This window comes from Mustela erminea, chromosome 2 (assembly GCF_009829155.1).
Source record: "Mustela erminea isolate mMusErm1 chromosome 2, mMusErm1.Pri, whole genome shotgun sequence".
Classification (NCBI taxonomy): Eukaryota; Metazoa; Chordata; class Mammalia; order Carnivora; family Mustelidae; genus Mustela; species Mustela erminea.
In genome coordinates, this window is record NC_045615.1 from 24,488,264 (window position 1) to 24,501,429 (window position 13,166).

Sequence of the window (13,166 nt, forward strand, 5' to 3'; positions counted from 1 at the left end):
ACTAACATGTCATGTATTAGGAGTTCCAAAATACAAATAAATAAACTAAATAGGGCACCTGTCAGTTAAGCAGCTGCCTTTGGCTCAGGTCATCATCCTGTGGTCCTAGGATCAAACCTAGAATTGGGCTCCCAGCTCAACAGGAGTCTGCTTTTCCCTTTCCCTCTCACGCTCCCCCCTGCTTGTGCTCTCACTCTCTCTCAAATAAATTTTAAAAATCTTCCTTAAAAAAAAAAAAAAATAGATAATATGAAGAAAAGCCATTATTTGTGAGAATCTCCCAGAAAAACACAAATTCTCAAATTTAGGAAGCACAATCACCAATAGATAAGTTATGGTGAAACTATTAGAACCCTAAAACCAAAGAAAAAAGTCTTTAAAAACAACCACAAAAACAGATTAGCTGTAAAGTTAAGCAATTAAAACTATAACAGGGACAACTTCAATAAGAGACTAAAATGGGGAACAGAACACAATCTTGAAAATATTAAAATTATTGTCAACTAGAATTCTGCATCCAGCTAAACTATATTCAAGAACAAGGGAAATACGAGGAAATTTCTACCCAAATAATGAGTTTACCACTCAAAGACCCTCACTAAAAGAACTACTGGGCACCTGGGTGGCTCACTCCGTTAAGCATCAAACTCTTGATTTCAGCTCAGGTCATGATCTGAAGGTTGTAAAGATCAAGCCCCACATCAGACTATGTGTTGGGCCTGGAGCCGGCTTAAGATTCTCTCTCCCTCTTCCTCTGCCCCTCTGCCCCTCAAAAAACTTAAAAAAAAAAAAAAAAAAAAACTACAAAGGGACACACTTCAGAAATAGAACCAAGAAACAGAGTGAGATGCAGGACATACATATGAGCCAACCACTCAGTAAACATCAGTAAATCTCAGAACTATGAAGAATATAATCTTCCTGTTCTCTAATATTCAGTGTCTCTGCCTGCAAGAAGTTTCATCCTATGAAACTCAAGCATGGCCATATGATTTCCCTCGATCAATGAAATATGTCATGTCACTTGAGAGCCTTAACTTTCAAGCCTCAAAGTTCAATATTGTACAAAGTTTGATGAAGGTAATGGAAAGATATAAGCCAAGATCCAGATAATTTATCTGTCATATTAAGGTACTTGGCCTTTACCCAGAAAAGAATGAAAAACTATAGAAAGATTTTGAAAGGAAAAATCAAATGATCAGATTTTAATTTTACATAAAATACTCCAGGAGCTGGGGCAGATATTTACAAGAAGAGACTAGAGAAGCAGGAACCAGCAAGTAAACTAATGCAACTATACAGGAAAAAAAGTGACAAGTACTGAACTAGTGCAGTATACTGAAGATGTAGAAGAGAGAAAGATACACAGAAATATTCAGCATTCCAGATCATATTCTAAACACCAACATTTAAATTAATGACCCAGAATTATCACAGAAGAAACCAAATCACAGCCAAGGTATGTTAAATATCACTAAAAATCTAAAGTGCAAATTCAGTTTTGGGGTTTTTTTTTAAGATTTTTTAAAAGTAATCTCTACATCCAACATGGGTCTCAAACCTACGACCCCAAGATTAAGAGTCACATGCACCACCAACTGAATAAGCCAAGCACCCCTAACTTTGGTTCTATCAAAAAAAGTCAGAATAGAAATGTACTGGCAAAACAATAAAGAACATTAAAATTTCATCCAAATGGTGGCGCCTGGGTGGCCCCATAGGTTGGACCTCTGCCTTCCGCTTCCATCGTGATTTCGGGGTCCTGGGATCGGGCCCTGCGTTGGGCTCTCCGATTGGTGGGAAGCCTGCTTCCCCCTCTCTCTGCCTGGCTCTCTGCTTATTTGTGATCTCTCTCTGTCAAATAAATAAATAAAATCTTTAAAAAAAAAAATTTATCCACATGGCATCCTTCCCTCTCTCCACCTCCCCTGCCACCCTGCCACCCGATTCCAGGTAGGGTTGTAATAGGGTCAGAAATTAAGTACCACATTGTAGTTCACTTACATACCACCATTAGATTATTCTCCTACAAGTTTTAGATGGGTAGAAGGAGAGAAGATAAAGAATTCTTAGTAAAAGATATATGACAGACATCATCACCACCTCCTAATAATTTAATCAATGTAGTCAATATATAAAGATCACAGAGATGACTAATTTTCAACAGACACAGGAGTAAGAATGGGGTATACTTGTAAAGTATCAGAAAATAAATCTAATTAACTGAAGGACAGATGCATAGTTGGAGAAATAGGGTACCTAGAGGCCAAAGAATCGACACTTTAAACTCCATGAGGGCGAAGTCCATACCTCTCTTATTCATTGTTTTATTCCCAGCACCCTCCTGACACCATGCCTGGTATACCATGTCTGCTACACAAATATTCTCTGAATGAATGAATGAACTGATCTGATTAAAAACAGATACATGTTTCGTAGAAGAAAGCAATTTCATTTTTTTTAAGCATAAAAGAGATAGATCTAGTCAAAATAGCAACATGTAAAATTATGTTCATAGTTAATTGTCTTCTTAAATAAATGTCTTATTTGAAAATTTAAAAGCTAAACCCTAGTTAAATGTATACTTAATTTATAGGAACAAAGGATAATCTTGTCCCATAAATTTGAGTATATGATGCTTTATTAAGTAAATCTATCATGAAAACAAATCAACTTCAAGGAAAGGTCAGATAAACATCAGAAGCCTATGAATACATCCTGACAAATAACTAAAGACAAAAACTAGTATTACCTTCTGCAACTGATAAACAAAAGCATTATCCTTTCCTACTAATATATTCACAGTGATCAGTATATAGTCACAAAAAAAATTATTTAAGTCCCACTCTCTTGGGGAACCTGGCTGGTTCTTGATCTCAAGAGTTCACAGCCCACGTTGGGGTAGAGTTTACTTAAAAAATAATTAAAAAAAAAAAATCAAAAAATTTTTTAAAACCTACTTTCTGGTAGGATCAATATACAAGGCCATTTAAATGCTGGAAGGTAGGCTCTTTTTTTTTGTTGTTAAAGATTTATTTATTTATTCATTTATTTGACAGATAAAGATCACAAGTAGACAGAGAGGCAGAGAGAGAGGAGAAAGCAGGCTCCCTGCTGAGCAGAGAGCACGGATACTGGCTTGATCATAGTACCCTGGGATCGTGACCTAAGCTGAAGAGGCTTTAACCCACTGAGCCACCCAAGGCCCCCCCCTTCTTTTTTTTTTAAGATTTTTTTTTGTTTGAGAGACAGAGTACACATAAGCGAGAGAGAGAGCACAAGCGGGGAGAAGGAGAGAGGCAGAGGGAGAGGGAGAAGCAGGCTCCACACTGAGCAGGGAGCACCCTGGCATTAACTGGCTAACCCACCCAGGCACCCCTAAGTTAACTAAATCTTAACCATGAATATAAAAAAGCAAATTCCAATATCTTGCATAATGATTAGCTATGTCATTAATTCCAACCAATTCAAAAATCACATTCAAAAAAAATAATTAATTGAAATAAAAATAACAATTCACTAAAACCTCTCTTTTCTTAACATGCATTTTTAAAGTGGGACGGGGGGCGCGTGGGTGGCTCAGTGGGTTAAAGCCTCTTCGGCTCAGGTCATGATCCCAGGGTCCTGGGATCCAGCCTTCCCATCAGGCTCTCTGCTCAGCAGGGAGCCTGCTTCCTCCTCTCTCTTTGCCAGCCTTTCTGCCTACTTTTGATCTCAGTTTGTCAAATAAAATATATATATATATTTTAAAAATAAAAAAATTTAAAAAATAAAGTAGGGTGGGGGGACCTACCTTCCACAAGACAATCTCGACTATGTTAGGCAGCTCCTAAACAATCTAGATACTTTCCCAGAGTTATTATTCAATTACACAATTGAAAGATGCCTTAAGCCACTTTCTTACATTTAAGGTTTTTTGTAATTATAAACCATATACAGCTTAAGAGCTCAGGTTGTGGATTCCCTGAGCTTGAATCTCAGCAATATTACTTGCTCAGTGACTTGAGCTAGCTACTTATACTATCTCAGTTTCACCATTTATAAAGTGAATATTCTAATAGCACAGTCTGTTCTGCTGTAACTTACATCTTTGTCTTGCATTACCTCCTACAGGATTGTTAAAGAGTAGAATAATGTAGGAAAAGTGTGGATGTGATCTTGGTTTATATGTAATTTTTTCCAACAGAATTAAAAAGAAATACTTGGGGGCACCTGGGTGGCTCAGTGGGTTAAGCTGCTGCCTTCAGCTCAGGTCATGGTCTCAGGGTCCTGGGATAGAGTCCCACATCAGGCTCTCTGCTCAGCAGGGAGCCTGCTTCCCTCTCTCTCTCTCTGCCTGCCTCTTCGTCTACTTATGATCTCTGTCAAATAAATAAATAAAATCTTAAAAAAAAAAAAGAGGGGCGCCTGGGTGGCTCAGTGGGTTAAGCCACTGCCTTCGGCTCAGGTCATGATCCCAGGGTCCTGGGATCGAGTCCCGCATCCGGCTCTCTGCTCAGCGGGGAGCCTGCTTCCCTCTCTCTCTCTCTGCCTGCCTCTCCGGCTACTTGTGATTTCTCTCTGTCAAATAAATAAATAAAATCTTTAAAAAACAAAAGAAAAAAAAAAAGAAATACTTGGAAATATGCAAAGATCTTATGAAAACCTAAAAATTTGCAGAATTGCTTTCCTTTAACACAAATAGTACCTGTTTTAATAACTTCAAGAACTAGTATACTTTTTCCACAATGTTCAGTATCCAACAATCTGCAAGTACAAAAGAAAAAACTGCAAAGATATTTCTCACTGTATTAAAACAATGAATTAATAAGGGAAGCCATACAGCAGAGATTTAATGTTCCTAATATTTTCATCAGGATTATCATTGATTTTTTTAGTATTCTGGTCACAAGGAGCCACAGATTTTGAATGGCCCACCCCAATCCTATTTTTCACCCATAAATCCTATTATTTAGTCCACTTTTGCAGAACACAAGGTATTTTGGCAGAAACACCTAATACCTGCCTAACTGTGTGAAATATAGGAATTAAACTGGGTTAATAGAGTGCACAGAACCTGGCACGCTCAGTTAGTCTTAAATATTGCTATTATCTATTAAAACTCAAAATAACATTAATTTCAATTCAAAAACATATCAATTATCAACATATGTTCCCCCTACTTCAAGAGCCACAGATCATCTCACCAACACCAAAAATAAAAACTAGGAACCCAAAGAATCTTTAAAAATAGATTAAGAACCATAAATCCACCTAATGTTTTAGTAAACTAACAAAATTACCCATTCACACTTCTGACCACTGGCACTCCCTTGCCCATCCACAGACACCTATAGTAAGGAACATTATTCTAAAATGTTGTGGATTTATGGGGTGTCTGGGTGGCTCAGTGGGTTGAGCCGCTGCCTTCGGCTCAGGTCATGATCTCAGGGTCCTGGGATCGAACCTCACATCGGGCTTTCCGCTCAGTGGGGAGCCTGCTTCCCCCCCTCTCTCTGCCTGCCTCTGCCTACTTGTGATCTCTCTCTCTCTCTCTCTCTCTCTGTCAAATACATAAGTAAAATCTTTAAAAAAATGAAATAAAATAAAATGTCGTGGATTTAGTGTCTGCTTTATGTCTATTAATTTCATAGAAATTTGATATAAGAAAATAAGTTGGTGATAATGTTAATCATTTTATAATCCCGTTATATAATTTTCTTTAATAATGAAAATTTTTCCCGCATTTCATATACCAATCAGTCTCTTAAATCCATGCCTACTTCGTTTCAAAAAAAGATTTGGGTTTTTGTTTGTTTTTAAAGTTTTTTTTAAGCAATCTCTACACCCAGTGTGGGAACCAAACTCACAATCCCACGATCAAGAATCACAAGTTCTTCCAACTGAGCCAGCCAGGCACCCCTAGATTTGCTGGCACCCATTTGAAACTGATTAACTATCATATTATTATCAGGACTGTTTTTTTAAGTTTGATGTATTAACATAAAACCCAACACTTTTTTTTAAAAAGCTTCGTGTTAAAACGTTTTCATATACAAATGCTATCTATAAGCTCTGAAATATAATAATTTTATTCAAGATACTAAAGCCCAAAGATCATGAAGACTAGATTCAACTACATATAAATAGTTGTATTTATTATATATTATACAAGTATTTTATATCTAGATTCAACTAGATATAAAATACTTGTATTTGGGTGCCTGGGTGGCCCAGTCCTTTAAGCATGCAACTCTTGATTTTGGCTCAGGTCTGATCACAGAATCATGAGATCAAGCCCCACATAGGACTGGCTCAGCACGAAGTCCACCTGGGATTCTCTACCTCTCCCTCTGCCACTCATCCCCCACACACATGCTGTCATAAAAAAATAAATAAATAAATAGAATTTTTAAAAGATTACATATTTATATTACCTTATGAGAAAAGTATTTTCACCCAGAAACAACAAAATCCAAACACCTCATCAGAGGCCTAATTACTTTAAATTCTCATAGCTTTCTAAGAGTTACTGTAGCTTATAAAAATACCACACCAATGAAGTTAGTCTTCGTTGAATAAAGATAGTAGACAAAAATATCTTTTTCAGTTCCCAAGCAATAATTGAGACCTCATTAGTTTTCATCTTTCTCTAAGAATATACATGGAAAATCCAGCCTCTCAGCTCTCTCTAAAACTACAATTTTTTTAGAATATGAATTACTAAAAGACTGATAACTCTGGTAAAAAGAAGTGTGGGAAATAAATGCAAACACCCAGATGCAATTTCTAACAAAAACTAGAGCATGAACATCAGATAGTTACATAACCTTAAAAGTCATTTGGTGTCCAATTTCCCACCCATAGTAAGAATCTGCACTACAAAATCCCTAATATGCAAACTTCCACAAACTCCATCAAGACATTCTGTACTTGACACAGCACATTTCAGTCACATATATTACCCTTATACAAATCCAATTAAATCATGAGAAAAGATATACAAAGATATCAGAAAAGATATACAAAGACACACAAAACACCTTTAAAATCTAAAACGAGTAGTATTTGATGCAATTAGTTTAGCAAATGAGAAAGAATTCATGTACTCTCTACATTTCTTTATTGTTTCTTTCTTTTGTTTTTCACTTTGTGTATTGTCCCAACAGTTTTCAAGTCAAGACTCACTAGAAACACTCACTAAATACAAGTAGGTCTCTGAGTATATATATGTATATCCCATTACATGACATAATACTAGAGAAAAGAAAAAACTACTTTAAAGCAGGTTATAAGAGAATATCCTGAAAATAAATTAACAAAATTATTTCTTAGTGGTTAAACAGATATTGAGGTAACTCAAAATTTCACAATGAAAAATTCAAGCTACCTTAAAATTATCTTCATAAGAAATAGCCAGGAAATAATGAAAGAAATATGGATTAAGGTCTTAACAACATATCTTTTGCAGGAAAGAACAAAAAAAACTAGGGTTCCTAATGATTATAATTTATCAATGATAAGATTAGGAAATTTCCATTTAACAAACATTTTTGAAGTACCAACACTAAAAAATTCTAGAGGTACAAAGATAAATAAGACAATTTACTAAGTACTATAAAACAAAAATGCATTCTGAATACTTTTCTTTCACATATACAAAAAAACTATTAAAACTATTTTATTTTTTTAATCTTATTTTTTTTTAATTTTATTTATTTATTTGACAGAGACCGCAGAGTGGCAGGCAGAAAGAGAGAGAGGAGGAAGCAGGCTCCCTGCAGAGCAGAGAGCCCAATGTGGGGCTGGATCCCAAGACCTTGGGATCATGACCAGAGCAGAAGGCAGAGGCTTTAACCCACTAAGCCACCCAGGCGCCCCTATTAAAACTATTTTAAAGAATATATGTTTGGAAAGAGAGACTTTATAATATAAAAATTAGATATACTAGATAAATTAGGCTAGGTCAGTTTGAAAAACAAAAAGCTTTCTCTATTCACAAATAAAAGAAAAATTCTGATTTTTCAGTTTTCTAAATGATTTCTCAATTTAAAATGAACTAATTTTAATGGAAACATGAATGGGTACCTGCAGGGACTTAAATGATCAAACCTATCACTTCCAAAAAACTATGAAGCTTTTAAAATTCATCAGTTCACCTACATGTCTTCTGATTGTAAACATTAATAAACAAGCTAACAATATCTATTCATGACCTACATAAATGTTCATATACTTTGAACCATTTATTCCCGTCTAGAAATTTCAATGCACAAAGCTACCTAAAGAAGCATCAATAGCAGAAAAAAAAAATTTTTTTTACTCAAATAATTCATCTCCTCCTACAGTGAAAACTATAAAACATTGATTAAAGAAATTAAGGAAAACCACAAGAAATGGAAGACAAGTCCATATTCATGGGATGGAAAACTCAATATTCTTCAAAGTTAACTATAGATTCAACACCTCCCCATCAAAATCCCAGCCTGCTTTTTCACAAAAACAGACAAACTGATCCTATAACTAATGCAGAAATGCAAAGAACTAAGAATAGCCAAAACAACCTTGAAAAAAATAAATAAATAAAAAGGACACACATCCCTATTTCAAAACTTACTACAAAGCTACAGTAATTAAGACAGAGTGGCTATGGTAAAGAACAGAAATACAGATCAAAGGGAAAAAGTCCAAATAAATCCTTACACTTATGGTAAACCAATTTTTGACAAAACTCAGCAGCAAGAATACCTATTTCAACAGAGTGGTAATACCCAAATACAAAAAGGTGAATTTAGACCCTATCTCATTCTGTCACATACAAAAAATCAACTTAAAATGGGAGCACCTGTCTGGCTTAGTCAGAGGGTGGGACTCTTGATCTCAAGGTGGTGAGTTTGAGCCCCATGTTGGGTATAAAGATTACTTGAACATATAAAACCTTTTTTAAAAATCAACTCAAAATGGATCACAGGCCTAGATGCAAGAGCTAAAACTATGAAACATCTTGAACACAGGATGTAAATGTTCTAAAATTAGATTGTGGTAATGCCTGCACAGCTCTGTAAACTTAATAAAAATCACTAAATTGTTTACTAAAAACAAGTGATTTTTTTATGGTACATAAATTACACCTCAACAAAAGCGCTTAAAAACAATTCTGAAAAATCACAATGACTATTAAATAAATTCAGAAGGAGTACATAGTATACTGCAGAGCCAATAAGGCTGGTAACAGCTATATAGAAACAAAAAATTGTAAGGTTGGAATATGATGATTTAACTATCTAAACTACAGATCTTAAAATAACAGTAAATACTTATAATAGCACTCAATGTGCCACACATTATTTTAAATGTTTTACAAGTATTTATTCATATAATCCTAAGTGTAGTTTCCCCCTTGTACAGAGGAAAAACTATGGTACAAAGAGTTTTTTAAAACTTGCTCAAAATCGCAATAGGATGTTGAGTTCATGAATGACTTTTTTCCTCTTTAAACAAATACCTTTGAAAAGAATAGCGGACATTATCGGTTGCTTATCCAACTATTCATTTACCCTTTCAATTTTTTTTTTAAAGATTTTATTTGAGAGAGAGAGGGAGAGAGTGCATGCATGCAAGCATCCAAGGGGCAGAGGAAGAAAGAATCCCAACCAGGCTCTACACCCAGCATGGAGACTGACTCAGGGCTAGACCCCAGGACCCCAAGAATATGACCTGAGCCAAAGTCAGACATTTAACCAACTGAGCCTCCCAGGCACCCCTACCCTTTCAATCTCTTGCCCAGATTTTTATTTGCGTATCCACCTCTCACCAGACAGGCCACGTAGTTCAGAGAAAATTAACCCCATCCTTAGGTATAGTAGTTGGCCCCGGTTTGCTTAAGCCAATCAACCATTTCAATGACCATAGTCACTCGTTCAGTAATCAGGTCCAGACCCTTATTTGGAATGTTAGGACAGTGAGGCTCTCCCAAGAGATGTGAACAAAAATATATATGGTCCCAACCACCACTGGCAGCCTTCCTACAATCATGAGAGGAACAGCAACAGACTGAAGAAAGCAGAACTTTCGAAACGGAAAGAAAGTGATCTTTAATATTACTGTATTACCGTAAGTCTTGCCCTACCTTTGGACTTGGAGATAAATAAGCCTATAAATCCTTTTTACTGTGTTTAAAACCAGTTCAAGTTTCCTATTACTTATAACATGATGTACAAATTTATGGGGGTTGGGGGAGAACATTAAGAAGCATTTTGTGCTATTATCTTTTTTTATTTTTTTAAACTTGCTAATTTGTTACTATCTTTCTAATAAATGTTCATATAAACGCTTGAAAAATAACTACCTGCAATTTTATATGTCTCACACAGTAGCTTGCAGTATTTTAATCGGACATTTAAAAATGTTATTTTTTTAAATATTAATTTCCAATTCTTCCTAGAAAATCAAAAGGTATGACACCTTTGGGCCCATGTTACTATCGTCCAACAACAAACCAGAATGGAACAAAAGCTGCCTTTCTAAGTCTATAAGCACACCCTCTGCAGACAGTCAATACGAACAGAACCTCTATGTGATATGCTCAGCTCCTATAGTTATTGTAAGTTTGCACCACTAATACCTTTAGCAGGACCTATATCAAATGACATATAGTGAGTCATGAAAAATTATATTCCACTTTTTAAGATTTAACATTTTAATTAAAATAATATACTTTTTAAACAAGTTTTATTAAAACATGTATTTGTCACCAGCCCATGGGAAACACTTTTCTTGAATTGAATACCTTTAAAGACCTGATGGAAGTTAAACTCAGCAGCAAGTCTCTGAAAATACCTTAATTATTCTGGGTCCAAATGTCTGACAAATTAGTTTAGCACACAGATAAGAAAAAATGAAATGGTTTAAAGCTGCAACTAGAAAAATGTAAAAGTTGCCTAGAAGTTTGAAACACTTGAATACACAGGTGTACTATTAATCAAAACCTTTAAAACAGATTTGCAAAAGAAATTATAAGAACAGTGGTAAATTTCAAAGGAATTTTAGTCAAGTTACAGTAAGGTCAAGCTACATTAGCAAATTTAGGAGAGAGCACTTTGTAAAGATCTCTGGATGTATGGCTCTACCACTAATTTGGACAACTCCAGGGAAAGGGAAGTTATTAATTTTAACAGCACAGATATTATTACTTTAAGTAGCTAACATGTAATCAGTAAAAAACAATCAGTAGGACATGATCTATTTTAACAAAAATGCATCAAAAATAGGAAAAAGTTATAATTGCTATAAATATTGGTTTAAACTTACTAATGAAAAATCCAGTGAAGATAGTAGAATAAAGCAGAACACACATAAGGAAGGATTCAGTCATACTGGTAATATACTGGGCTAAGTAAGCCAGACTCACAGGGCTTATATCATTGTAAGACTTAATAACTTACACATATTACATATTCTTCTGTCTGTATCCTAGTTTTTCACAATTTTATACATTTTAATCCAATATACTGACTATAAAAAGTGTAATGATAAACTTTCTACATCTGCATGCCAAGTAAAGAAACAACTGAATGGCCAGAAAAATGTTTTTGCTTTAAAGCTGTTTTTTGTTTTACTCTTTAAAGCAGTTTTGTGAAAGCTATTGGAATGTTAGAGGAAGAAATGGGGGGCACCTGGGTGGCACAGTCAGTTAAGCCTTGGATTGACTTAGGCTCACATGATGATCTCAGGGTCATTAGATCAATCCCCAAGTTAGGTAAATCTGCTGAAGATTCCTTCCCTCTCCCTCTGCCCTTCTCCATCCCCCCAGCTCATGCTCATTCTCTCTTAAAAAAAGAAAAAAAAAAGAAGAAGAAGAAGAAGAATTGAATTATACTGATGGAGAGTTCATCATTAATATTAGGTGTCCTTATATGAGGAAAGTTATGCCTGAGCTATAAATACCTGCTCAGAGAAGCAAACAATTCTATATCAACGCAACAGACAGATGTACTCCTAGAAAGGTGGCCATTCTAAGAATCACCAAATAGTAGGCAATCTACTCAACCTTTCAGTGTCTCTGTCTACTCATCCATAAAATGAGATATATATTAAATAGTTGTTCAAAGAATTTAAAAACATACGTAAATCACTTGACCCACTGCCTGGCAAATAGTAAACATCATAACATTTGTAAAATCATGATTATTAATATTTCCTTCTTTAAGCAGAATTAAGATTAAAGCTGATAACTATCAGGAAATATTTAGGTGCTGTAGAACTAACAATGTTGAGATGGACTAGCTTATCAGATTCCCAAAACTTCAGTTCTCAAGATTTTCTAAAGACTGGCCAAGACCATACATATCCATGAAGGAACATGTAAAGTACTGTAAGGTAGAATGGAAAAGGGAGGAACTAATCTAATTCTGTGCTCTACATAAGAAGAGAATGACCGTAAGTAAAGAAGAGGTGTAACTGAACAGAGTTTCCCTCTCCTTTCTAAGGGACACCTATTATTCTGAAAACATACAGCTATGCAGAATTTAACCAATAATCTTTTCTCTCTAACAGGCCTACAATTATAGACAGCATATAAGCAAACCATTCCTTCAGGATTTGGATTTTCCTTAATAAAATGCAGACGACTCATATTTGGTGATCCACCTTCACACAGGGCATTCTAAAGGAGTTGGAATCCTCTTTCTGCCAGAAGAATGTTGTATTTCATACACAAACAACTAATTATGGGCTATATCACTACCACAGATTTCTGTCTGTCATCCAAGGAACATGAGGTTTAGAAACAGAAAAAGAAATCTTAAAAAAAGAGTCTATTTTCAAGTCTATTTTGAGGTAAAGGAATGAATCAATTTACCATTTATCTCCCTGAGACTTACAAACTTCTAAAGACCACAAACACACTAGATCCCCAAAGTTTAATAATTGTTAAAACTGGATAATGGATACTAGAGAACTATCCTGTTTTTGTATATATGTGAACATTTCCATAATATATAGGTTTTTTTAAATGTGTATATATGTGTCTGTTCTTTCTAAATAAACAAACAAAATGGTAGAGAAATACCCTATTGGAGTTTTTATACTCCAAAAGTAAGTGAATTTCATTTAGCTCCTTTCTCATTCTAGAAGTTGTACTGCAGGTGACCAGACTATTAGTAAAGGTCTAGTTAAGGAAATAATTA

General features: G+C 35.1%; 1 protein-coding gene across 3 annotated transcripts in view; it reads right to left on the reverse strand.

The window, feature by feature from the left end:
* Positions 1-13,166, reverse strand: part of LRBA (LPS responsive beige-like anchor protein) — a 731,121-nt gene that overhangs the window by 715,623 nt on the left and 2,332 nt on the right. The gene's annotated exons all lie outside the window — the stretch shown is intronic.